Genomic DNA, 27,241 nt, shown 5'->3' with positions numbered 1-27,241 from the left:
ATGATCATGTCTACGAGAGCAAACAGATGCCTGATTTAGAACACATTAGGAAAAAATCCGTGTTATTCACCTTGTAGAACAAGCTTTTGCCGCATTATATAAATATGTTTGCAGCCTTAAGATAGCAAAGGTACTAGGGCGTAGAGGCAAGCTGTAGTGGCGGGCCTCGAAAAACCTCGACCACCCAGTAGTATTTTATGCGTACACACATGCAGTACACAGGCGCGTTTTTTCTAGCCGCTACAGGAACACAGCCCCTGCGACTGGGATCGAACATTCTGCCTCTTGAGCAACAGTCTTGCGCCGTAGCCAGCGAAACATCGTAGAGGTGCATACGGCATTTATATACACAGTGTGAAGAGGAAGTAGTGCGCGAGAAACATTCCAAGCAGTGGCATCGTGATCGCTGCGCGTGTTGCACCTGACTGTGTTCGCTGTCGCTGTGTTCGTCGCTCATCTGCCCAGTCCTGCTGATCGAGTCTTGCTGATCTCAATAAACCCCCATCTTACATTTGGCGGAGCTGCCGGTTAAGATCTATCCTCTCGCCCTGTGACTCCGCAGCCGCACATTACCACCTCCTGCGATACCTGAGAACGTTAACCACCAAGCCGTAGAAGTTGGATCGGCCATCATCTGTTCTAGCTCCCTCCGCCAGCGAGACCCCGCCATCCTAAGCGGCACTGACGACCATGACGTCGAGGACTGGATCGCATCCTATGAGCGAGTGAGCGCTTACAACAAATGGGACGCGGAAACGAAATTAAGCAACGCGATTTTCTATCTCACCGGCGTAGCCAATCTATGGTTTCGGAACCATAAAGCGGACATTCCATCATAGTCCGTGTACAAAGCCAGCTTCTCTGCGCTTGAAAAGCTCTTGCGTGCGTGGTCTCAGCAGGTTGGAGAGAATTTCACGAGTTATATCGAGGACGTCGTCGACTTGTGTAAGCGCGTGAACGCTCAGATGTCAGAGGCCGACAAAATCAAGCACATTCTGCAAGGCATCGATGATGACGCCTTTCAGATGCTGACTACGCGAGATATCCGCACCGTCGCCGCTTAACTGGTTACACTGTCAAAGTTATGATGAACTGCGCAAACAAAGGGCCATAACTCGCGCGAACACATGTCCTGCCATGAAGGGCCTTCCGCACACCTAGCTCCCAGTTTGCGCCAGATCATTCAACAACAAGTAGCTGAATCCCTTCCTCCAGCTCCTGAATCCATGCCTGTCGCAGCTCAGTTGACATAGGCGGATGTTGCTGCCCGACCACCACCTGCCTACGTTCAGCAGCGTCCTAGTCCTGCTAGAGAGCCTGCGAAGTTTATTCGGCCGGCTCCAAGACCACGCAATCCCTGGCGCACGAGAGATAACCGGCCAATTTGTTACACCTGCGGGCTGGCTGGACATATTTCTCGTTATTGCCGAAACCGTCTCCCAGTGTGGGCACCACCTACTCATGGCTCTGGATACTGGTCTCAGACGCTGCAGTATTCCGCATATACTGAGCCTCCAGCCAGCCGTCATTTCGCCCCAGACCGCTCAGCCATGTCCGACCGCCGTTCACCGTCGCCGCGACGCCGGTCTATCTCTACTATGCGACGTCGACCGAACGCTTCAGGTGAGAAAAATTGAGGCCGTAGTTACTGAGGCGAGAACTGCGACCCCGTAGAATTTCCCAAGTCCTCATATGTCGGCGGGCCAGCTTATTGAAGTTTTCGTCGAGGGTGTTGCTGTCATGGCTCTAATTGACACTGGGGCTGCGATTTCGGTTATAGACGCAAAAGTATGTAGCTCTTTAAGGAAAGTGAAGACGCCATTTGCGGGGCTTTCATTGCGAACGGCCAGCGCTCAGCATATCAAGCCTTTAGCAGCGTGCACAGCTCGAGTAGTTATCCAGAATTGCCTTTATACGATTGAGTTCGTCGTGCTGCCAAGTTGCTCACACGCTGTAATTTTAGGCTTTGATTTCTATTCGTGTCACGCTGCTATTATCGAGTGTGCTCGAGCTGAATGGGGTTCTCAACTTTGCCCGATGCCTTACCAGAAATTCCTGTGCTAAAGCCTTCGTCGCCGAAGATATCGACTTCCTCCCTGCTCTTCTGTGCTTGTTCGTGTCGTGCCTGTGTTATCTATGACACCGTTCTCTTCACACCAGCCCATACTTTCCAGCGCCGCAAGTGCCTTCCATTGCCCTACGCTGTGCTCGCTAGTTCCGCTGGCCTTTCCATATTATGGGTCTTTAACCCATTTAACGCCCCTACTGCTTTGCGCCGTGGTGAATACCTCGGCAGTATCCAGCCAATCGCATCTCTTCTGATCTCTCAGGAACCTGACGGTGCGCAGCACTCTGCCGTGACTGCGCTCAGCCCCCTTCACCTGCACCCGCTCCCCCCTCTACAGACTTGTTCCTCTGTTCCATCGACGCCGATCTTCCTCCAGCGCAGCACACTCAGCTTTTGAACTTACTACATCACTTTCGCTCCTCCTTCGACTCTCATCAAAGTTCTTTGCGTCAAACTTCTACAGTCAACATCGCATCGACACCGGCACCCAAGCACCACTGCGACAGCGCCCCTATCGCGTGTCTGCAACCGAACGTCAGGATATTTTGAAGAACAAGTAGACCTAACGATTAAGAATGGCGTGATTCAGCCCTCAAGCAGCCCTTGGGCGTCACCTGTTGTCCTCGTAAAAACGAAAGATGGTTCTATCTGCTTCTGTGTCGAGTATCGCCGCCTTAATAAGATTACGCGCAAGGACGTCTACCCTCTCCCACGCATCGACGATGCTCTCGATTGTTTGCAAGGCGCCGAGCTATTTTCTTCCCTAGACATACGTTCCGGGTACTGGCAAGTTCCCCTGGAAGCGGCTGATCGCCCCAAAACTGCCTTTGTAACTCCTGACCGCTTGTACAAATTTACAGTTATGCCGTTTGGCGTTTGTAATGCTTTGGCAACATTTAAGCGGATGATGGACATCATTTTGCGTGGCCTAAAGTGGAAGACGGGCCTCTGCTACCTCGGCGACATTGTCGTCTTTTCTCCTGACTGACACACTCCTCTACTGTCTAAAGCACGTTTTGACCAGCCTATCTGATGCCGGGCTGCAGCTGAATTTAAAAAATTGTCGTTTTGCCGCCCGCCAGCTCACTATTCTCGGCCACGTTTTCTCCAAAGAAGGTGTATCTCCAGATCCTGCCAAACTTCGTACCGTAGCAGCCTTTCCCATGCAAACCGACTTCCATCAAAGATCTACGTAGCTTCCTCGGGCTGTGCTCTTACTTTCGCTGCTTTATTAGAAATTTTGCTTCAGTTGCCGCTTCCTTGACAGGCCTTCAGTCCGGCAGTTCCGGTCTTTCGTCGTGGTCGGCAACGTGCGACGATGCCTTCAATGCTTTACGCCGCATCCTCACAGCACCGCCTGTCCTACGTCACTTCGACCCCACAGCGCCTACTGAAGTCCACACAGACGCCACTGGTGTACGTAGTGGTCTCGGCGCTGTGCTCGCTCAGCGCAAATCAGGTTATACTGAATACGTGATCGCCTATGCTAGCCGTGCACTCACGAAGGCTGAATCCAATTACTCTCACGGAAAAACTGAAAAAGAGTGCTTAGCGGTTATTTGGGTGCTTACTAAATTCCGCCCTTACCTCGATGGCCGCCCTTTTGACGTAGTGACGGACCATCATGTCTTTGCTGGCTTTCCTCGCTGAAAGACCCGTCCGGCAGATTGGCAATATGTGCTGTTCGCCTTCAGGAATTTGATGTCCGCGTTGTTTACCGCTCCGGTCGCAAGCATCACGACGCCGATGCACTTTCCAGCTGCCCCCTTACAGCTGAGGTCGCGAGCCTTTCTTCTTTCGATGATTTCCTGCCATCGCTTCACATCAATGACATGCCGTCAGCGCAACGGCAAGATCCTTGGATAAATTCTCTCCTTAACTTTATCTCCAATCCTACAGCTGCTTCTCCATCACGTGCTCTTCGCCGCCATGCTTCCCACTTCGCAATTCGTGATAACCGCCTCTACCGCCGCAACTACTGCGCAGATGGCGGCAAGTGGTCGCTAGTTATTCCCCGGCAGCTACGTTCGCAAATCTGTGACTATTTCCACGCTGACCCACAATCTGGTCACACGGGTGTCTTCAAGACATAAACTCGTCTCCGACCGCGTTACTACTGGAGGGGCATGTACACTTTCGTACTGAAGTGCGTTCGCTCATGCCTCACCTGTCAACGTCGCACTTATCTCCTCAACGTTCTGCTGGAGAGTTGCTGCTGGAGAAATAATAATTGGACTACCAGAAAAGACACTCCAATATCACTTTTGAATTATTCAACACATTCCACAGTCCGACATTCACCATTAATAAGACCTTTCGAAATGCTGCATCGTCCTATCTGCAGCTTAATAATGTTTCTCTAAAATATACTCAGCTTAGGTATCTCGGTTTTCAGGCTAGTTAGCAGTATAATTTAGTAGTGTGAAACCTATTTCCACTTAGATACCAATAATAAAGAGTCAAAATACCGGTTTGAAGCTGAACAACTATTTTGTTCACGTACATATATGGTTATTAAAAAATATCGTCTTTATGGGGCTTAAAAAACTATCTCCTCCGAAGAAAAGCCCAGTTATATCTTTGTATATGTGTGCATCAATGCGTTAATATTTAATCACAAGAGCCAAATTGTATCAGAATGTATAGCTGGAATTTCCACTGTAAGTTTGTTTTGTACATTTTACTGCGTTTCATATCTTAGAATCAAATTAACATTATGGTCCACCGGCATTCTTATTTTGGGTTGTAAGAAATCATTTATTTTTTCTTTATTGCTGTAAAAATAATTGATTCTTGTTTCTCACAAAAGTAAGTTGAAAAACCTACTTCATATCTGCGTTTTAACACATTAGGCTTGTTCAAATATAGAAGGTCCCTGAAGTCTCATTTTTGTTTTCTTCGAAAATGGCTCTGGATAATATTATATGAGTTTCGCCAGTCAAGCATTCTCTATTTTTGTTTACTTTTGGATGTTCAGTACCTTCAACATGAGCACTGCCGCTTGTTTTTGCAATTGCATTTTCCACATTTTCTAGCATTCCTTACTTATTACGATAACATGATTTCAATTTTTCTGTTCAACACGCAGACCGACGCTAACTGCTGTCAAGACTGTAGACAGCAAAAAGTGTGCACATAAGGTAACTCTCATTTATTCACATTAATAGGTCCCAGCCCATTTTGTGAATTTATGTATTTTATCACATGGTGTCCGAAATAATCTTTACATGACACAGTTCTTTTACCTGGTAAGGAAACTTTGAGTAATGCAAGGTTTCTGTTTTATAAGTTTACTGGGTCGAAACAAGCTAGCTGCTTCCTATTTCTTACTTGAGCGCGGATCGTCACGTTTCATCAGTTAGGATCACGCCTTCAGCATTCATGCACAAAAAATGACCCCGTCAACAATTAAAGGTGAAGTACAATGGGAAGAAAATCTACCCTGTTATGCGTCGTTTAAAATGGCGTAAATTGCAGAAAAGGTGGTGAGATACAGGCAAACCTCGTGGCAATGAGTACCGCTTGAACGAAATATTTCTAATTCGAGCATCAGCTCGCCATAGAAAGTGAAAGAACCAATTCTTTGCCACAGTCAAACATTTTTGAGGTGCTTGTTTGATTCAACGAAATATTTCCTGTTATGAGCTGTGGGTAAAGATGTGTTGCAAAATAAAATGAGCATCTGTGGACACTGGTAAATACACGCTGATTTGTTTCATCAACAAACGTTCGCTGGAATCGGCATTTGCTCCTATACTGAACTATCCCTTCACGTACGTACGAAGGCTACCATTGCTTAGTATTAATGCCAATTGGGCTGCCTGCCTTCGAAAAAGGAGCAGATGTTAGCTTCCGTATTTTCTCCCATAAAAGCAGCAAACATTCTGTACCTTTTCGGATCACCATCTGCAGTAATTTTGATGGATGTATTCAATATGTTCCATGGTTTTACTTCTGCTCGCGGCTATAAAGTTGACATGAAACTGCTTACCGAATGTGAAGTGAAAGTGGCACCATGTTGCTCATGACAAAAATGGAACCGGCGGATCTGGCCGGCTTCATTGTAAATAAATATAGGGATAATTCAATGTGAGAGTGCTTTCTTACTGATCAAATCTGATTGAACTAAACGCTCTAACGAAATGTTTCGGTTTGGTTTGGTTTGGTTCGACGTCTCAAAGCAGCTCAGGCTATGAGAGACGCCGTAGTGGAGTACTTCGCAAATTTCGATCACCTGCGGTTCTTTAACGTGCACTGACATCGCACAGCACACGGGCGCCTTGCTCTTCGCCGCAATCGAAAAGCTGCCGCCGAGGCCGGGATTCGATCCCGCGTCCTTAGGAACAGTAGTCGAGCGCCGTAACCACTGAGCCACTCCGGAGGGGGATTCGGTTGCTAGGTCAGTGTCTTCGTAGCGGGGCTCAGCTTGGTATTTCGCCCACTGATTAACCCAGCGCTACACGAGAAGACGACACATGTCGTTCCTCCCTATTAGCGCCATTCCTCCTGATTATCAGTCATTCTGCACTACTGATGTGCGTTGAGTACACAAGCATACGTGCACACTAGGTCAGAAGCTCCCTAGGCAGTTTCTGTGCTTATGAGGAGCCTGAGAGGGCGCTAAAAGCGCCATTGGAATTACCATGTCTTTCAAGAGGGACAATAAAACTCTTCATCTCCGTTCAGAAATTTTGACCTCCGTTTTGAATCACATGTTCTTCAATACACGACCGAAGCTGTATGATCTAAGCTAAGAACGTTGGACCAACAGCCTGTTCTATTTACTTTGAACGAAAAATAAGTTTCTGCAAGCGAATCTGAGTATAAACGATGTGTTTGTTTTAGACGGGAAAGTTAGCGGCGTGTATTCACGAGAGAACAGCGCCACAGAGTGCACGCAGATGGAGTAGATACTACTTGCTTGGTGCTCATAAAGTTGTCTCGTGCCGAATTCGTGACAATGCTGCAGGCAACCTATTAGAAGACAGGCGTGGCAGTGAAATCAACTCTTGTGGGCTCACTTCCATCCACAAAAGAAATGGAATAAAATAAATCCTGAGCATCAACAGAGATCACGTCACACGTTGTGGCGATCTTGGGGAAAACCTAAAGCTTCTTCAGACCTCTTGGTTGAGAACGGATCATTCACATTGGTCTACTTAAGCTTGTTACAAAAGAATCCAGATTATTTTTTTTATTCAACAAACTAATCTTTTAGCATCTGCGAGAGAATCTGTTGAGGTTTCGGGAGAGCTTTTTTTGCAGTCCTCAATTAGTATATATCTCAGCAACATTTTAAAGCTTTTAGACTTCTATTTGGGCGTCGCTTTTATCCTTTTTGACAAGCAGCCTTTTCTACAGCTTGATGGTATATGCATATTTTTAGGTGTGGCGCTCATTTTGAGTTATACTTCAGCTCGTGTTTAGCCTTTTAGATCAATCTTTTATAGGACGTCTGGTTTTAAAGATTTTGAGATATCTCGAAGATTTTTTGTCTCTTTAAGGATGGCCGTGAAGTGTTTTTTTGAAAATTATGTCTCATTTTCCTTACCTCACTTTCACCTATGGTCTCTACCAGAATGTAGGGAGTCATTTTTTATACCTGAGGCTGAGGGTATCACAGGGACACACTTGTTAGTCGTATTTCCCAGGTGCAAAAAAGGAACTGTTTCCCTAGATTCGTCGCATTGTAAGACTGTCAAATAAGCATTTGCTTTACTCTATTTGGAATTGGCGCTTCGGAAGACGTGTTCGGACGAAATGGGTTATAGCTTTGACGAGCAGGTACGCAGGCATTTGGCTGCTGGCTTCCCTTGCACGGTCATCACAGCTGTTGCTGAAACACTTCTAAAGAAACGGGGAGCCCCTGAAAGGGCAGACGTACGAAAGCGAAGCCAGAGGTGATGCGTTGTGTTCATAAGGTGTCGAATAACCTAGAAAAAGTGGCCAGTATGCACAATGTGCCACTGGTTTTCTGCGCGCCAAACAAGTTGGCTAAGCTGTGCCTCTGCATCTGCGGTGAGGGTGAGCGCGGTTGCAAAAAACAACATGAAGAAGCGTTTAATAGATATGCCATAGGAAGGGTGTACATGATCCTCTTTTCCCGCGAAAAATGCTATATCCGGCATACACGGCCTTCCCACAATGACTGTTTAAGGGAGCAGTATAAAAACATAATGAAATAATATAAGCTCTCGAAATTAAGGAAGCATGTTATGGAATGCAAGTGTGTACCAGGATTTAAAGAAACAAGAATTATGGGCAGGAGTTTCAGAACAAAAGCAAGAGCTTTGCTCGAAGCTTTCCACATAGAAACGAAAGCTGACCACTGCAATAACTATCCCTCTATAAGCGTTCACTCGGCTGAACGCGGTTTTGTGAGAAACAAAATTACAAATTTTATAGGCCTCCCGTTCCTGGTTGTATGTCATGTGCGGTACTTTCATATCTATAACATGTCTCTAACAATAGCTAACTTCAACAAATGAAGATGCAATAAAATACTTGTTACGCTAGTGAAAGATAGCTAGCGCCGTCCTTGTGTGACGTTTTATGTGACCGCTTATATAAATGTTGCATGCAGACAAAATAAAATCAGTTGAAAGCAGCGTTCTAATATGTCGTGTCCTCTCCTATGGTTGTCATTTTTTGCGCTGTCTTCTTACCAGGCATGATTAAGCAATTAGCTTAGCGCCATGTTTGTTGTCGATAATACCAGTGCAATGATCTCAAATTAGCAACTATAAAATTACCAATTTCGTTAATACGTCGATCCACATCTAAACTTATGACAGCTTTTCTGATTTCCTAGTGATGAGGAAACGCTTTATCACCGAATTCGCCTAAAATCTGCCTTTACAAACGGCTTGCAGTACCGCTTCGGTCAAATTAATAGTGAGGATTGTGACAAATGTGCCTCAATCGAAGCTGTTGGACATATACTGCTTGCGTTTCCTGCCTATGTTGTCGAACTGCCGTACTAGACCTTTACATGGAGGTCTCCCCAGTACCGGTAACAATGAACAGCATTCCTGCCATAGGTAACAGAGATATGCAATGGATGTTTTAATTCCATATTTAAAGAATTTTTGACATCGCGACAAGCTCTGATTTCACATTGTATGCTCAAAAACACCCGCGAAAGCTACTAACTACCAAAAAAACGCGCACGCGGATATCATATAAACCGCAACGGCAATGTGTTTGAGTTAAGTTCAATAGCACCGGACTCATGAGCGATCGAAAATGATGTAACTCCTCTCCCACTCAACTAAGCCCACGCCGACGCGAAAGGAAAAGAAACGATAAGTTGTGATGGTGCCCTACTCTATCTCGTCCCACCCGCGTAAGAAGAGAGAGAGAGAAAAAAAAAACTTTATTAGAACCAGTTACAGAATTTTACAGGGAGTAATGTAACGCTAACTCTTTGTCAATGGCCAGACCGATCACTTTACGCTTGTTTGGTTCTTCCCGGTTGAGCAGCAGTGCCTCTTAGGAATAGCGGCTTCTTTTCGGCTCTCCAAAGCTAGGGCACCACATTATATGGAAAAAGTCGGCGATACCATCGCATTGTTTCCCCTGAGGACTAGTGCCTCGGGTGCCATTTGCTAGAAAGGTTAAGATTATCAACCGATTTATCATTATGGGGGATAGGTGTACTTCCAACTTTTCCCTGACTGCTGGGCGACTTTCGTCGTACTTTAGGAGCAGGTTCAGGGCTCGTGCTCCAGCCTCCCCCAGCCTCTCGACGATACTCTTATTGTATTAATATTCCTGGGTATGCGATGCTCAAGCCGCTTGTCCGAGCTCGTCGAGACGTGTTATATAGTGCGATGTACAGAATCTTATTGTGATGTCTATGACAAAGTCCAGGTTCTGTTTCCCGCCTTGTGAAGTTTTAGGTATAGGGTGACGCATACACTCTGCTATTCATGAAAAATTGCACCAGTCTTAAATTGGGCTCCCACTTTCATATGTACTTGCAGGCTATTCCTTTGAGAAACTTGGACGTTTCGCTCGTGCTGGCTTGGATTGTCTGAATCAGTTCAGAATTTTTACCATTCGCCCGAATTTTCAATTCCAGGATGCGAGTTAACTTTTATTGTTGGTTTTGCAGTTTTGTTTTTCATTTCTCGCCGCTGATGGTCCCTTGATTCGCTGATTGTGATTGCTCCAATAGGCAGAAATAAATCTACAAACTTGTTTAAATAAAACAGGCGAGGTGGATGAACAGTACAGCACAGTCAATAAGAAAACAGAAGAGACACGCACCGAGTTGGGTCGCCTTTCGGCTTAGGACGCCCCGTTGTCCCAAGCGAGCGTGCAGCAGAACGTCCGTATCTCCTACGCTTAGGCCGACTCCCCGGGGCTAGCCCCGCAACGCACGGTTCGTGCGCAGTGTCTCTTTTCATCGAAACCATCCTTGGTGTCCCGCTCCAATCGTTCACTCAGTTTCTCGGAATCCATAGCTGAGATCGAGTTCGCCGAAGCGTCTCAACCCCGGCCGTTCAGCTACTGGCATGCCAGTGTTCAGGACGCGCATAAGAATTATGTCTATCCGTTACACATACCCAAGAAACATAAACGTACAGAAACTCAACCAAGGGCTCTTCAGTGCTCGAGACCGCCACCCTTATGAAAGATACACACAACGCGCATACGCAGGAACAGCTCACATCGTAACCGAAAAACAAGAAAAAGGTATCTGCTGGGTGCGGGCGCCGGTCCACACGCGCGTTTCGCGGGACGGCTCCTAGAAACGAGATGAAACACACACACACACACACACGCACACACGCACACACACACACACACACACACACACACACACACACACACACACACACACACACACACACACACACACACACACACACACACACACACACACACACACACACACACGAAAATGAAAACCCGAGTAAGCATGCAGAGTTTAATGACCTTGGAACGCGTATGCTCTCCGTCGTGAGAATGTCAATGCCGGTTATCCTCAGAAAAATATCAATTGGTTCGGAATACGCGTCCACGAATCCTACGGTTGTTTCAAGCCTGTGCTCTATCCTCCCATCACGGCCCCTACTTATACACAGGGACAAGTCATCCGCGTAGAGTGTGTAATGAGGCCCCTGGACCTCAGGCAATATTCCGGGAAGACGCAGCATAGCGACGGTATACAAGGTGGGGGTAGCACTGACCTCCAGGTCGTCCCTTTGCGGCCGATTTCGACTCCGTCCAATAACAAGTCACTCGTTCATAATGCTGCGTTTTTATTGGCACAAAAGTATCCTATGAACCGAACGAAGAGTGCTGTAGCGCAATCTGGTGTTCGAAGACTTTGCTAATGCATGTTGATGACATTAGAGAGCATGTCGAGTGCTTGGTGAAATTAGGTCTGGACAGAAGGATATGTATGACAAAACACAAGGCGCGACTGGGTGCGGCTTGTAAAAATGTAGCATTGATTACAGAAAGTGACTCAGATGAATATATTTATTGGAAATCTGTTCACAGCAGGTGATGAAAAATAATTTTTTTTTCTTTTCAGCCGTGTGATTCGCCTGAAAGTGAAGCAAGTTGCACGAAAGAGATAGATTGCACCGTGGACCCTGCGAACTCTACAAATCGAGGCTCCGAAATTAGCAGCATTGATAAAGTTCCGTTGTCTAAGACAAATCAGCTACCTGTCAAAGGCAAGCGAAATGAATCTAAGCCTACCTCTGGTAGCGGTAAAAAATATCTGCTAAAAAAGAAAGTTGTATGGGTAAAGAAACCTAAAGTGTCTAAAAAATATGTGCTAAAAAAGAAAGTTGTATGGGTAAAGAAACCTAAAGTGTCCAAAGGAAATGCTTCCCAATCCAAAGCGCTTGAGCCCAGCCATCCCCCTATTGAAAATGAGTCAACCTCTTTGAAAAAGGCACCTCTTGAACTTATGTCACCTTATTCGAACCAAAATGAAAGGAAAAAGAAACCTACGCTGTCCAATCGAAATGCTTCTCAACCAAAAGTGCATGAGCCAAACCATTACCCGGCTAAAAATGCGTTGCCGTCTTTGAAAGATGTGCCTGTTGAGCATCAGCTACCTCATTCGAGCCAGGAAGACATCGTACCTACCACATCTCAGTCGTATTCCAGCTCATATGGAGCTATCCGGCTTCCGTCGATGGAGGAATCGTACGCTAAGTCCTCATCTCGGCAAAATCCGACATCTAATAGAGTTACACCGCATCAGCAGAACAGCCTACTTCCTGTATCTACCACAATAAAGCCAAACTCGGCCACTATTGGAGTTAAGCTGCCCTTGCCAAAGCAGCAAGTTTGGCAAAGACCAAACCTTCCACCTCCATCAGAAGCGGATAGTTCGGTAGCGGCACCAACACCGCCACTTTTCACGGTGCATATAAACGTCCTAAGCCCTTCACAATCACCACCACCAAGTCCAACACGGCCTTTTGTAGAACAACCTCCAAATGTGATTTCTAGGACACCGCAAAGTTCAAACACCATGCATTCTTCGTTGCCACAACGCCCTCGACATCTGCCTGCATCGCCTTCGCCGCACATTTCACGCGTAGGTGTGCCACCTTCTATTGCCCAGCAAAACATGCGAGTGACATATGCACCACAGCAGTCAACTCTTCCTGTATCACCCCCTCAGCCCCAACGTAACGGCCCTGTATCTCCAAAATTTGGGTTTGTAGGTCCTAACACACCAAAGCCTAAAAATGAAAAGGCTCGATCTCCGAAACGCAAAGCTTTGAAGAAAGCTTTTAACTCGATACGAGGCATCAAAAAAACTAATTTGCAGGCGGAAATTAAAGTATCATTATAGTTACTAGCAAAAGTATTCGCTGTACTTTTTAGCAAGTACACCTGAGGTAGCCGATTCCGCTTTTTTGTTCCGACACTTGCAGCTCTATGCGAAAATGTCTTATTTGGAATTTCTAATAAACAACATGATTAAAGCAAAATGTGCAGATGTCTTAAAAATGATGCAATACTGTAGCGAAACAGTGCCTCAAAGATTTTTCATCCCAATCACCTACGTTCGCCTAGTTGGCTCACATAAGACGCATATTTTCCTCAACTATATCTTTCTATTTAATGTTAGGTTGCGCAAATACAGCGCCATATACAAAAGGACTTGTCATTGCCTGAACGTCGTTTTTACTATGGGAGGCATTTTTGCCCATTCACAGTGAACATCAAAGATAAGTTCGAAGACTGGTCCAAGTTAAAGGGGTTCTCTGTAACGTCATCACTCACCGTAGCCTTGGCTGCCATTTATATACCAGCACTTTAAAAAGTAGCCAGTCTCGGCAATAGCAGCAGTCGGCGGTGAAATTTCTGCAAAAGGTCAGACTTTCAGGTTGCTTCTTTATTTTCCAAAGATGCTCATAATTTCATTATGTCCATGTTAAGTTTGCACTTCACACTGATAAAAACAACCCCTATGCTTTCGCTGCTTACTCCTCTTGTATGTATAATATAACGATTACCCTCATTCTCCTTACATTCTTACCTGCCTCCCGTACTGCCTCTGAATTATAGGCAGCGTTGTAGGGTAATTAAACATACGACATGATTAGGATATAAGGCGCTAAGGTTTGTATGGAAAAGAATTAGCAGCAGCAACGTCAGGACTGCCCAAGGATAAGAACATGCCAGCAAGACGCTGCGAGCACTGATATTAATCGAATCACGTGATGTCCTCTCGCCGTTTGCGCGAGCCTGTGCGCACTGATCTATTTGCTGACCGTTTGTCACCTAGCCACTTTCGAACGTTTGCTGCTGCGAGAAAAGGTGATTCACCGGCCTTGTTAGATTCTGGGTGTGCCGGCTTAACTCAAGGACAGGAAGTGGAATCGTTGACGTGGAGGCAGCGTTTGGATAGCGACTAAAATCAAGGAGTCAAGGAGCGCGCTTGCTTTACGATCGCAGTGCCCGTGAAAGGACCCCGTGTCAACATTTACGGAGCCCTTGACCAGGTGTCCTCCATAACCTTACTTTCGTTTGGGCCTTATACCTTATAGAGGTCATCAGCCTTAATAATTTTTGTCAAGAACATAAGGGCAGATATTTTTCTCTACCAAAACGCATACAATGACTCCGTCATTTAAATCTTTTTAGTAAGTTGAGTTAGCTTTCCATCGTCTTTAGGTCCCCACAAAGATAAATATTTTATGCATTAGACACTTGTTTTCTGTACCGCCAATCACTGTTGACAGTATTGCCGCGAAACCTTCAAAACAGTATTTGTTGTTTTTTAACAGCCGCCGGCATACAGGCTTATCACTCTGATTCTGGACCGTGTATAAGTTCCGTAATATTTGTTCGTTAATGCTCGATGTCGCGAGTCACACCTTTATCAGTTTTGTTGTAGCGCAAGATGCACCGAGATCTGTCTCGAAGGATCCGGCCACTTGGGTGTCTTTCCACAATGTTCCAGCCCGTGCTGGTAGCTGTTTGCGACGTTATCTAGATTGTTCTGTGCAGCCTTTAAATTGAGCGTTGCCGAGTGTGACGGGCATTCTTTGTTCGACGATCGAGGAGCACGTTTGTTTCTATCGCCGCCGCCGAGTTGCTTAGTTCTTTTGCGGGCGCAAGTCAGCTCAAATAAAGAGTTTCTTTAGTGCAATCATCGACCCTTCATTTGTGTCGTCGACCTCGTCACCACTACGTGACATCTGGTGGAGGTGCTGCCTTTGATCCTTCGAGCGAAGACCCAAGCCGTGTTCCTGTCGCCCTGGAAGACCAGCCTACAGGTCACCGAGCCAGCCGCCGACTTCAAGGCCTACAACCCGAACACGGTCTGCTGTTTCACCCCATTCGATCTCGGAAGGCATCGACGCTGACAATGGCCCAGCCTACAGCACCGGTTATTTTCGTCCAACCCCGGGAGCCCCCCTGCTTCCATGGACTACCGGATGAAGATGCGGGAGATTGGATGGACCTTTTCGACCGTGTGGCAGATTTCAACGGCTGGAATGACGCCGCAAAACTTAGGCAAGTCTACTTTGTTCCTCAAGGACATGCCCGAGTTTGGTTCGAAAATCATGAGGCAACTATTAAGGATTGGGAGACTTTCAAGGAAGCGTTTCTGACTGCCTTTTCAAGCATCGTCCGAAAGGAAAAAGCCCAGGCCCTTCTTCAGTCAAGACTGCAACTTCCTAACGAGTCTGTCCTGGCGTACGTTGAGGAGGTGAAGCGCCTCTTTCGCCGCGCCGACCCTAACATGACTGAAGGGGAGAGAGTCAAACTTTTAATGCGAGGCGTCAAAGAATCACTTTTTGGAAATCTTGTCCGAAATCCGCCAAAAACAGTGGCGGAATTTGAAACGGAAGCGTCTGCCATCGAGAAGGCGTTGTACACCCGGATGCGCCACTACGAGCGGCCACTTCATCCAGACTACTCAAGCCACTACCCCATCGCATCTACAAGTGGAGAGAACCTTCGTGACCTCATCCGGGAGATCGTGCGAGAGGAGCTCCGCCGAATGCAGCCATCATCGCAACAACCCCAGGTGGCGACGCTCGCGGACGTCGTCGGTGAAGAAGTCCTGCAGGCGCTGGGCGTTCCTGAAGCGACGGCTGCGACGTTTCCAGCACAAGAGGCAACAGCGATGAACTACGCTGGTGCATTACGTCGCCCTCCGCCCCGACGTGATGACTTTCCGAGCCCTCGTCGCTACCGGCCTGTTCCTGAAAACCGCCCCTTGGCTCCCGCCCGCCAAGCCTACCAACGACCAACAAGCCCCAGGAAGTGCGACGCATGGAGGACAGCGAACAACCGGCCATTATGCTTCCACTGCGGTGAGGCCGGCCACATTCTGCGACACTGCCCGTACCGACGAATCGGTCTCCGCGGATTTGCAGTCGACGCTCCACGACCACGCCCAGGTGAACGACCGCAAGAAATCGACAGCTATCTGCGTAGCGGTGAGATTGCGCCACCAAGCCGTCGATTCAGGTCTCCATCGCCGTACAGGGCCCGCTTTGCGTCGCCAGGACGTAACTATGATGATAGTGTGCGCGGAAGGTCCCCACGCCCCCGTAGGGGAAACTAAAGGCAGCAACCTTTGCAGGTGAGGTTGCTCAACGGCGAAAAGACGAGGATCCTCCGCCGCCGACGACCACTAACGACGACGCAACCATTTCATCGCCGCTCCACACGACGACATCGACGACAACACGACCAGAGTGCAAGCAGACACCGCCGCCCAGCGAAGTAACAACGGTGTGCCCCGGCCATGACCTGAAGAAACGACGAAGCCGAGATCGGACACTAAGGCACACGTGCAATGCGAGGACGCGAACAAGTGACCTTGAAGTTGATATCGACGGTCGCAGAGTCACTGCCTTAGTAGACACCGGAGCTGACTATTCAGTCATTAGTGGACCGTTAGCCTCTCAGCTCAGAAAAGTTACCACCACTTGGGAGGCCCGCTGATTCGCACCGCAGGTGGCAACCTGATTGCTCCATCGGGACGATGCACTGCAAGAATAACCGTAAATGGGCGTACTTACCCAACCAGCTTTGTGGTCTTGCAGCAGTGCTCCCGCGACGTGATTTTAGGCATGGACTTCCTAAATGAACATAGGGCTATCATCGACCTGCGATCCAAGCTTATCAAGCTCTCTGCAGACAAAGCCATTCCTGCTACGACGACGTCAATGCAACACATCCCTCTAAACGTCCTCGACGAAGAATTGAACGTCCCGCTCCGATCAAGTATCGCAGTCTGCGTAGGTAGCGCTAACATCAAAACCGCTGAAGGCATCGTCGAAGGAAATCTCCAATTGCTCTTAGAACGAGGTGTCGGCATCGCAAGAGGCATCACGATATTCCGGAGAGGTCAAGCTCAGGTTCTGGTAACAAACTTCACCGAAGAATACCGGCATATCAACAAGGGCACGACGATCGCCTTTCTCGACGAATTAGCGGACCTCAAAGATGTATTCTCCCTCCACGACCAAACGCTGGAAGACGCACCGGACCTATTCCGTCAGCCCACATTTGACATCAACCCGGCATTGACCCACAACAGGAAAGACCAGATTCTCAGTCTGCTTCGAAGCTACGGGGAGTGCTTCTCATCGTCATCGAAGGTACGACAAACACCACTGGCCAAGCATCGCATAATAACGGACGAACACGCCCGACCTCTGCGCCAAAGCCCTTATCGTGTATCGCCGCGAGAACGCCAGGCCATTCGCGATCAAGTTGAGGAAATGCTGCGTGAGGACGTAATCCAGCCATCGAACAGCCCCTGGGCGGCACCAGTCGTTTTGATGCCGTTTTGGTCAAGAAGAAAGACAGCACACTTCGCTTCTGCGTTGATTACCGCCGCTTGAATAGCATAACGAAGAAGGATGTCTACCCGCTTCCCCGCATCGACGACACTCTCGACCGGCTCTGCAATGCAAGGTACTTCTCATCGATGGACCTGAAGAGCGGATATTGCCAAATTGAGGTCGACGAAAGAGATCGCGAGAAGACCGCATTCATCACACCGGACGGCCTTTATGAATTTAAGGTAATGCAATTTGGCCTCTGCTCCGCACCAGCCACGTTTCAACGAGTAATGGACACAGTCCTGGCAGGCTTGAAGTGGCAAATTTGTTTGGTATATTTGGACGACGTTGTTGTCTTCTCGTCAAACTTTGAAGACCACCTAAGACGATTACAGACAGTGCTGGAAGCCATCAAGTCATCGGGGCTAACGCTAAAAGCAGAGAAGTGTCATTTTGCCTACGAAGAACTCCGATTCTTAGGTCACATCGTTAGCAAGGACGGTATTCGCCCAGACCCGGAGAGAACAGCTGCAATTGCACAATTCCCACCGCCTGCCGACAAGAAAGCTGTGCGCCGATTTCTTGGGCTGTGCGCTTATTATCGACGATTTGTCAGAAACTTTTCGTGGATCGCCGAACCGTTGACGCAGCTTACAAAGGCTGACGTACCTTTTAAATGGGAAGCGCTGCAAGGAGAAGCCTTCGACGAACTTAAGCACCGCCTGCAATGCCCTCCTGTACTAGGCCACTTTGATGAAAACGCCGAGACCGAAATTCACACCGACGCGAGCAGTGTAGGCCTAGGAGCCATTCTCGTCCAGAAGACTGCCGGACAGGAAAAAGTAATCGCCTACGCTAGCAGGTCTCTCACAAAAGCCGAAGTAAATTACTCGACGACCGACAAGGAGTGCCTTGCGATCATCTGGGCTACTTCTAAGCTTCGTCCATACCTATACGGCCGACCATTCAAGGTGGTAAGCGACCACCACGAGCTCTGCTGGCTGGCTAATTTGAAAGATCCTTCCGGCCGCTTTGCCAGATGGAGCCTACGACTTCAAGAATTTGACATGACTGTAGTCTATAAGTCGGGCCTGAAGCATTCCGACGCAGACTGCTTATCCCGCGCTCCCGTCGATTCTCCCCCGAAGGACGATGACGATGACGCCTTTTTGGGACCGGTAAGCGCCAGCAGTTTCGCAGAACAACAGCGATCAGACCCTGAGCTGAAAGCGCTAGCCGATTACTTGGAAGGAAAGACCGCTTCCCCTCCTGGTGTGTTCAGGCGACATTTATCATCGTTGGCGTTAAGCAATGGCCTCCTCGTGAAGAACTTTGCACCCAACAAGACCGCGCAGCTTCTCATAGTGCCTAAAAACCTTCGGCAAGAACTTCTGCAGGCGTTGCACGACGAGCCCACAGCAGGCCACCTCGGATTTGCGCGCACGTTGCGTCGAATCCAGGAGAAGTATTACTGGCCGCGACTGCCTGCCGAAGTTTCCCGCTACAAGAAGACGTGTCGTGAGTGCCAACGACACAAGACGCCGCCGATCAGACCAGCAGGACTACTAAACCCGATTCGGCCCCCAAACCTGCCCTTTCAACAAATTAGGATGGATCTCCTCGGCCCCTTTCCATCTTCGTCTATGGGTAACAAGTGGATCATCGTGGCCACTGACTACCTTACCCCTTACGCCGAAGCAAGAGCACTACCAAATGGTACCGCGGCAGAAGTCGCCAAATTTTTTGTCGAACAAATTCTCTTGCGACACTGCGACCCAGAAGTGCTCATCACGGACAGGGGAACGGCGTTTACGGCAGTGTTGACGCAAGCCATCCTGGAATACAGTCACACAAGCCATCGACGAACAACTGCGTACCATCCCCAGACCAATGGCCTTACGGAGCACCTGAACAAAACGATCGCGGACATGATCGCTATGTACGTCGACGCTGAACACAAGACCTGGGACGCCATCTTGCCGTACGTGATCTTCGCGTATAACACGGCAGTCCAGGAGACGACCAGAGCGACCTCGTTTAAGCTTGTGTACGGCAGGGAGCCCACGACGACGCTCGACGCAGTACTGCCGCACGTAACCAACGAGGACAACCTTGACGTCGCCGCCTACCTGCAGCGTGCAGAGGAAGCCCGACGACTCGCACGGCTGCGTATTAAAGACCAACAGCGCACCGACAGCCGACGATACAATTTACGACGACGCCACGCAGTGTACAATCCAGGAGACCAAGTGTGGGTTTGGACACCAATTCGCCGTCCCGGATTAAGTGAAAAGTTGTTGCGTCGATACTTTGGGCCATACAAAATCCTTCGCCGCGTCGGACCACTGGACTATGAAGTCATTCCCGACGGAAAGTCAGCATCACAACGGCGACGCGCACGCCCAGAAATTGTACATGTTGTACGACTGAAGCCATATTACGCGCGTTAAAGAATCTCTGGTGTTTAAACTTTGCAGTGTTTATGTTTAAGTTTCTTTGTTTTGGAACATCGAGGCGATGTTTTTTTTAAGGGGGGAGTAATGCCGCGAAACCTTCAAAACAGTATTTGTTGTTTTTTAACAGCCGCCGGCATACAGGCTTATCACTCTGATTCTGGACCGTGTATCAGTTCCGTAATCTTTGTTTGTTAATGCTCGATGTCGCGAGTCACACCTTTATCAGTTTTGTTGTAGCGCAAGATGCACTGAGATCTGTCTCGAAGGTTCCGGCCACTTGGGTGTCTTTCCACAATGTTCCAGCCCGTGCTGGTAGCTGTTTGCGACGTTATCTAGATTGTTCTGTGCAGCCTTTAAATTGAGCGTTGCCGAGTGTGACGGGCATTCTTTGTTCGACGATCGACGAGCACGTTTGCTTCTATCGCCGTCGCCGAGTTGCTTAGTTCTTTTGCGGGCGCGTCAGCCCAAATAAAGAGTTTCGTTAGTGCAATCATCGACCCTTCATTTGTGTCGTCGACCTCGTCACCACTGCGTGACAGTATGATAATATTCTTCCTCTGGTAGGAAAAGTGCATACAAACTTCCAGTGCCGAAAGTGTAAGATACTTTCTTCGTTTTTTATTGTTGAATTTGTGTTCTTACTCTACAATAATAATCACCAATGCCTCATCTAGTTTGCGAATGGCACCGCATGACCCCTATTTACAGTTGCAAAGGTTACTTTTATGATGGTGTCACATTTTCTGTTACGGCGATTCTTTATAGACATCCAATGTTTGTTATGGCACTTACATTTTTGTCTTAAATCATGTGATATTTATCAGTCAGTTGCTTACAACCACTTTGACCGTAACACGAAGTAGATGAGACTTACAGGAGTGCTCTGGGCGAGCGGCTCGAAGCGACATCTTGTTTTTGTGGTTGTTGTAGTGGCTGTTTTATTATATATACAATATGAAGGAAAAAATGTTTGCCAGCCCCGGTATCTGCTATCTGATATCTGAAGCTCCTGAACCGGGGCGGCGGAAATAAAGGGGTAGCGAGAAAGCGGCAGAGGAAATCAAAGAGGTGAGCGATAGAGAGAAAGGAAAGGGTAGGTAACAATAAAAAAAGATACAGCATGGTACACTATGCAGTACACTGTAAAAAAAAAAAATGGGCGTGAAATTACAGGTACTTTTAAAGAACATGTCTGTCCCCGTACAGAGCATATATGTTCTACTTCACTGACAGAAAATATGTTCACGAAAGAAACAGTAATTTTCGGCTTTCCAGCCGAAACCTTGATTGGAAGGCAAACAATTAGATAAATTTATTCGTCTGTTATATTTTCTACAGCAAACTGATTCTTACTTGAAGAGTAGGTAAATGCTGAATAGAACGGGAGATAGCATGACAACCCGGCAGGCGCTGTCCGACGATCGCCCGCGTAACCATTTTTAATCGAAAGAAGCTAAGTAGTGGTGCCCCATTGAGGTTCGCTGTTGGTTGGCTTCCTGCTACAGTGGTATCTGTTATGCATTCTTCCACATGATTTTTAGGTTGATAGACTACTGTTGCACTGCGAGCTTGATGGGTGCTATCGAGTGTTTCCAGAGCCGAGGCATTCGGGAGATCGAGTTAGCAAGGCTTTCGCCTTACAAATGATGTTCATTAAAGAAATTGGCGCTTAACGCAATTTAATTGTTACTGGCAGAAATACGTTAAATTAAAGACGCGTAAAAATGGTGTATTTGCACCCTTTTCTTAGACCCGTTAATAAAAAAACAACGTCGTGTAACAGAAATATATTGTCAATTTACAAAAATATTTCCATCAGCAGTAAATAGAGCAACCTATACAATCTCAGAAATGATAAATGCAGAAAACATAGCAGAACAGAAAATTTCTGGCAGAACAGCTGCCAGAAAATTTATGTATTTATTCATAACAACTTTTATGGGGTAGTCCGCTTGAGGCCAACTCTCAAATGTCTTAGGTCACTGAGTACTTTGCACATCGGACGTGCCTCCGCAATAGCTCTGCGTCCATGTAACACCCGCACTTGTACACTGTACAAATCACTCGGCCGACGTGAGCCAATCGGCCGTTATCGTCCGGAATCACTCACACGCAGCGTTCGGTCACAGCGCGCACTATATTCACCCACGTATATTCACACAGGCTCACGTGTCCTCGCTCGCGCATGCGCGCACCGCCCGGCGGCCACAGGAGTACAGCTACGCTGTCCGCGATTACCCCTGCGCTCTGTAAGCCGCCCAGTGCAGTAGACGATGTTCGAGAGTTTCTACCGCGCGACAGCTGTCACGCACGTCACTGGTAGCAAGTCCGTGGCGCATCCGGCGCATCTGTGACCACATACATCCAATGCGTGCACGGAGGATCATTGCGCGTTGCAGCCGAGTCAGCGAGCGTCCGCTGACACTGTTAATGCGCTCACCTCTTGCGATGCGTGGGTCGGGGTGCTGCGCCCGGAGGTGGTCGTCGCTAGGAGGGAGTTCATGTGCTGCGGTCGCTAGCTCGTCGGAACGTTCGTTGCCCTCGATGCCGCAGTGCACGGGGATCCACTGTGCCCGTATAGCGCAGCCGCGTTCCGTCAAGCGCTCGAGACGCGCGCGAATCTGACACAGCAGCGGAGTTTCCCCGCCAGTGGTTCGAAGGCGGCTGAGGGTGGCGCGGGAGTCGCCTAGCATGGCACACTTGGGTGGGGGCGGAGTCAGTGCAAGCAGTAGATTCAGGCCTAGGCGTATACCCAGCAGCTCCGCCGTGATGAAAGAACCCAGGAATTACCAGTGCAGCTGTCTGTGCCCTTGCAGGGCGGGGATGGTAACCCCCGCTGCTAGCGAGCAACTCTCTCTGGCCACGTAGCCGTCTGTGCAAACGAGGAGGTGGTGTTGGAGTTCCTCGTAGATTACGGCTGCGGTCAGGTGCTGAACTTTACAGAGCGTTTTGGTGCGTTCTCTCCCGATGCCGACGATCACTCGCTGAACATCCATAGCAGCGGGCCAGGGCGAGCAGAGTTCGTAGGGGGGCGTTGCATTGGTTGCATTGAGCTTGTATTGGAGGCGTTGCATTGGTGAACACAAGCCATTAAGGCGGACTTGTCCGCGTTAGCGAGAGACCTAGGCAACGAAAAATGTCGCTCACTACCGTCAGAGCTCCCTGTAGGCACGCGTGCACTAGCTCGGTCTCGCCCGGTGGTCTCAGACACCACAGAGCAAAGTCATCAGCGTATATGGAGATGTACACATGATGCCGGCGTCCTGCGGGCAGGCAGCCCGGCACCACCGAAATCGCCACATTGAATAGAAAAGGTGACAGGGCAGAGCCCTGCGGCTGGCCTAGCCCGAGCAAGCGAGACGCCGATAGAGCGCCCTCCACCTGAACGAGCATGGAGCGCGCCTGAAAAAAGCTTCGAACGTATTGTATTAGGCGTCCGCCTACGCCAACCTTCTCAAGCGTCGCGAGAATGGGAGCGTGGCCGACGTTATCAAACGCGCCCGACACAGCAGTAGAAGCAGCCCAACCTGCCTCACCGCCTTCGCATGCTCGAACGCGCCGACAACATCGGAGAAGAAATCCGCTGTGCAGCGCATTCCGCGAAAGCCCGTCTGCCGCTCATCGAACAAATCCGCCGCCGCAGCCCGCTCTTGAAGGCGATGTAAAGTAATGTGTTCAGTGAGCTAACCAGCCGCAGATGTTAGTCCACCGGACGGTTTCCCCCGAGCTGGGTTGGTGGGCTTTCTATCTTGAGGATGGTGCAGACGACTGCCTTGCGGCAGTCCACGGGAGGGTTCCGCGTTCCCACACCACATTCATCTGCTGCAGGATACCCAGCCGTTGATCTGGGTCCAGGTTGCGCAGTGTATGGTAAGTCACCCCAGCCGGCCCTGGCGCCGAGCGACGGTAGCAGCGCTGAAGCGCGTTGTTGAGCTCCGTCACTATGAAGAGGGCGCCACAAGGGCCACCAGGGGTATCGACGCTGGCGCTGTCTCCGGGGCTCACAGCTGAAGTTTGGCTGCCTGCGTTCGCTGGGCTTTGCGACGCGAAGCAGTCCGCAAGCCGATCAGCTAGCTCCTCGTAGCTAATGCCCCTCGAGATGGCGAGAGCTGCCAGTGGCTGCGGGTTCGCTTGTGGCGTTGTTATGCGTCGCAGGATGATAAGGAGCCATCGCGAGCTACAGTCCTCCTCCATCTTCCTGCAGATTGATGCCCACTGCCGGCGGTAAAGTTTGTTGAAGTGCCTCCTCGCTGCCGCGTCGAGTCGGTTGTACACTGTCCTGTGAGGTCATTGGTCTATCCGCCGCGCTCACTGCGCAGCTTTGTCGCGTTTTGGTCCCAGGTCGAGCAACTTGTCGGGCGTTGGTTGCCGTGCTCGAACCTCTACGCGGTGAGTGGCTGCGAGCGCGCTACGGACGAGCTGGAGAAGAAATCCGCGCCGGATATAGCGGCGGCTTATTGTTTGTTGCGGAAGCGGGTCCAGTTGACAATGAAGTAAGTGCGCGTAGCGCGCGTCCTTGGCAGTGGCCTCAATGAAAATGGAGAAATGATCTGAGCCCCAGAGTAATGGTGCATGATGCCAGGTCACCTCAATGCCGGTGGACGCAAAGGCAACATCGATGGTGCAGCGTCGCCAGAAGGTGGGCTCGGCGGCGTGCAGCGGTGTGAGTCCCAGCTGCGTCGCCATAGCGTGTAGGTCGTCTCCTCGCGTGGTATTTCGGGCACTTCCCCACGCACAATGATCGGCGTTGATGTCCCCGAGGCTGATTTGCTGGGAGGCACAACACGAAGAGCCTGCACTGAACCACTGGGCGTTACACTTCACAGCTGGGCGCATGTACACATTAGCCACAGATGTGTCCACACCACAGACGCGGACTTTAACAACAACACGCTACTACACATCACTCCTCTCCACCGCCGAGTCACGAGGACATGTTGGAAATCGCGCCGCATATATACCGCACACCTATGTCTCTCTGGCTTGCGCTGACGATCACGGCACGGCACTGAAGCACAGGGCACCTCCTCACACGCTGTTGGGAACTAGTATCCGACGTAGCCGGGTAGCAGCATTTGGGGAACCTCCTCTTGTGCACGAACGTACGTCTCCGGCAGCGCTGCAACCTCAGGAGACTTGTTTGACACTTGTGAGCGCAGCTCTGAGTAGCGCGTGGCAAGACAGCGTTCGTTCCACTTCAGGATGGAAGGAATTCGTGGAGGTGTCTGGTGACTAGCCATGATTATGGACATCCTGTAAGGAGGCGCCTGCTGCTTCTAAGCAGATGCGCCTGTCGAGAGATTCCTATGGGATATACCGAGCGAGGACGCGAATTGCAGCCTTTTTGTCTCGCTCCTCCGGCGAGGTGGTGTTTGTGTTGCCCGCCCCGAGCATGGGTTGTGCGATTCGAGCTGTGATCTGGAAGCCCCTGGGGTGCTGCTGGCATTGATGCTGACATGGCCGCTGCTGATGCCCCTTCCTCTGGCGCGGCCCCAGCAACTGGCCCTGGTGCTGTCTGGGCTGCTGAGGCAGATGCTGGTGCGCGCCGCGGAAAGCCATTTGCGCATAGCTGAGAGCGCGCTTGTGCTGCTGGCCACCCGAAGGAATGGTTCCCTCACGGACATGAAGCTAAACTCAAATTCATGTAATGAAGTCAAGTCCTCGCCTGCAATAAAATCCCTGCCCTACACTATTTGCACTTCCGAGAGAGGAGCTACAGTCATGAATATTTCCGCATGTTATATATTACAATCCCTTGTTTTTATTAGTACAAAACGTCATAGTTCAGTCAGGTATAATAGCTTAGTTGCTAATAGTTTTGTTGAAGCAATAGGAAGGGACAAAGGCGATTGTAGCTAAAATAAAAATATTATGAAACACTTTTATGTCTTTGGCCGTCTCAGCCATACTACCTGCATTAGTATTTTCAACTACGTTTTCTGAAACAAACTATTTACTGAATGCAAAACGATTGCCCTAATAATTGGGCGTATATTATTTTTTATGTTAACAGATGTTTATTTTGATTCTTCTAGAGCAAATAAATAAGACAGTCCAGGATAGTCACATCGCAATGTTAACAACTAAAAAAGAACTGCCCTTCAGTGCTATAGGAAATATTCGGCTCATTCATAATTCTTATATTGGTGCTATTGGCTCTTTAAGACGTGCTTTGATTTTATATTTCTTTTCTACGCATATTCGTTTCAAATGGACAGTGTTTGATTACCTAAAAAAACAACCCAGTGTCATCCCTTTGAATGAAGTTGAGCATTTTGTGTCGCGGGACTGCAGCTTAGGAATATCACTTCAACAGTTTCATATGTACGCGGCTGTCGCTGCACTAATCTGTACTGCACGCATATCGCAGTTTAATAAATTTTAACCGCCATTTAGTATTTTACTACTTTATTACGGTCTCGTTCTTGTTGCGAACCGCAGACGGCCCGCAAACATATTTATTGTGTTCCGTCCTAACTACATAAAGCAGTTAAGCGGCAAGCACATCTTCAGCTACTGGTTCATTGTGGACTTTCAAATGCTTTGGAATAATGCCGAATGTGAGCTGACCTTCAAAGACGTGCCTATAGCTTATTTTCATTTCGTAAAATGTTTGAGCGCTCTCATATGTTGGTCGTTTACATTATGACGCACGCGAAGCAGTATCGATATTCTCAGAATAAATTCGTCCCACATACGAACGTTATAAGAGTAGTCATTTTGTCCAATCCTTCAGTATACTCAACTTCAATGTCATTATTTGATTTGTATATTTTTTGCCGCTCCTTTTTTAACTTTCATTCTTTAGTGGTTATATTGTTATATATGTAGCCTATACAGATGAGACAGCAAATTCAAATGACGGCGACCGGGTGTTCGATACCAGTGAATTTATTAACTATTGCTTTGAGAGTTACCTAGCCTTAATATTAGTTTCTCCAAAGAATTTAGCAAATGAAAAGCGCACAGAGAAATGCGGAGGGGGAGTGAGGGGACATTTCTCAGTTTACATTATGTTGATATTTTCTCAGAATTTTAAGTGTAAATGCAATGACGACGTGTTAATGTTCTTTCGCTGCTCATGCTTCCAAGATGATCAAATTTTCTCCTCATGCGGGTGACAAATGCACTTATTTTAAATTGGCTGCTTTCCTGTTTTATTGCAACGCTTGTACACAAGAGCGACTTCTCAAGCAAACATGGTGGGTGTTGAACAAAGCGTGTATATATTTAAAAGCAACAAGAAGTACATAATTTCTAGACTCATCATACAGCCCCCCCCTCCCCCTCCGACACACAATTCGCTTCGAAGCATTGCCCTTCATCCGCACACATAGTGCCGCCAAGACGAGAGCTGTTTTCTATATATTGACAGCACTAGTGCTGCCACAATTATCACAACTTCATGGGTATCAACACTGTCG

This window comes from Amblyomma maculatum, chromosome 8, assembly GCF_055883805.1.
Source record: "Amblyomma maculatum isolate TAMU_Amacu chromosome 8, ASM5588380v1, whole genome shotgun sequence".
Lineage (NCBI taxonomy): Eukaryota > Metazoa > Arthropoda > Arachnida > Ixodida > Ixodidae > Amblyomma > Amblyomma maculatum.
The sequence above is the reverse complement of the archived record's forward strand: the minus strand, read 5'-3'. Positions refer to the sequence as shown.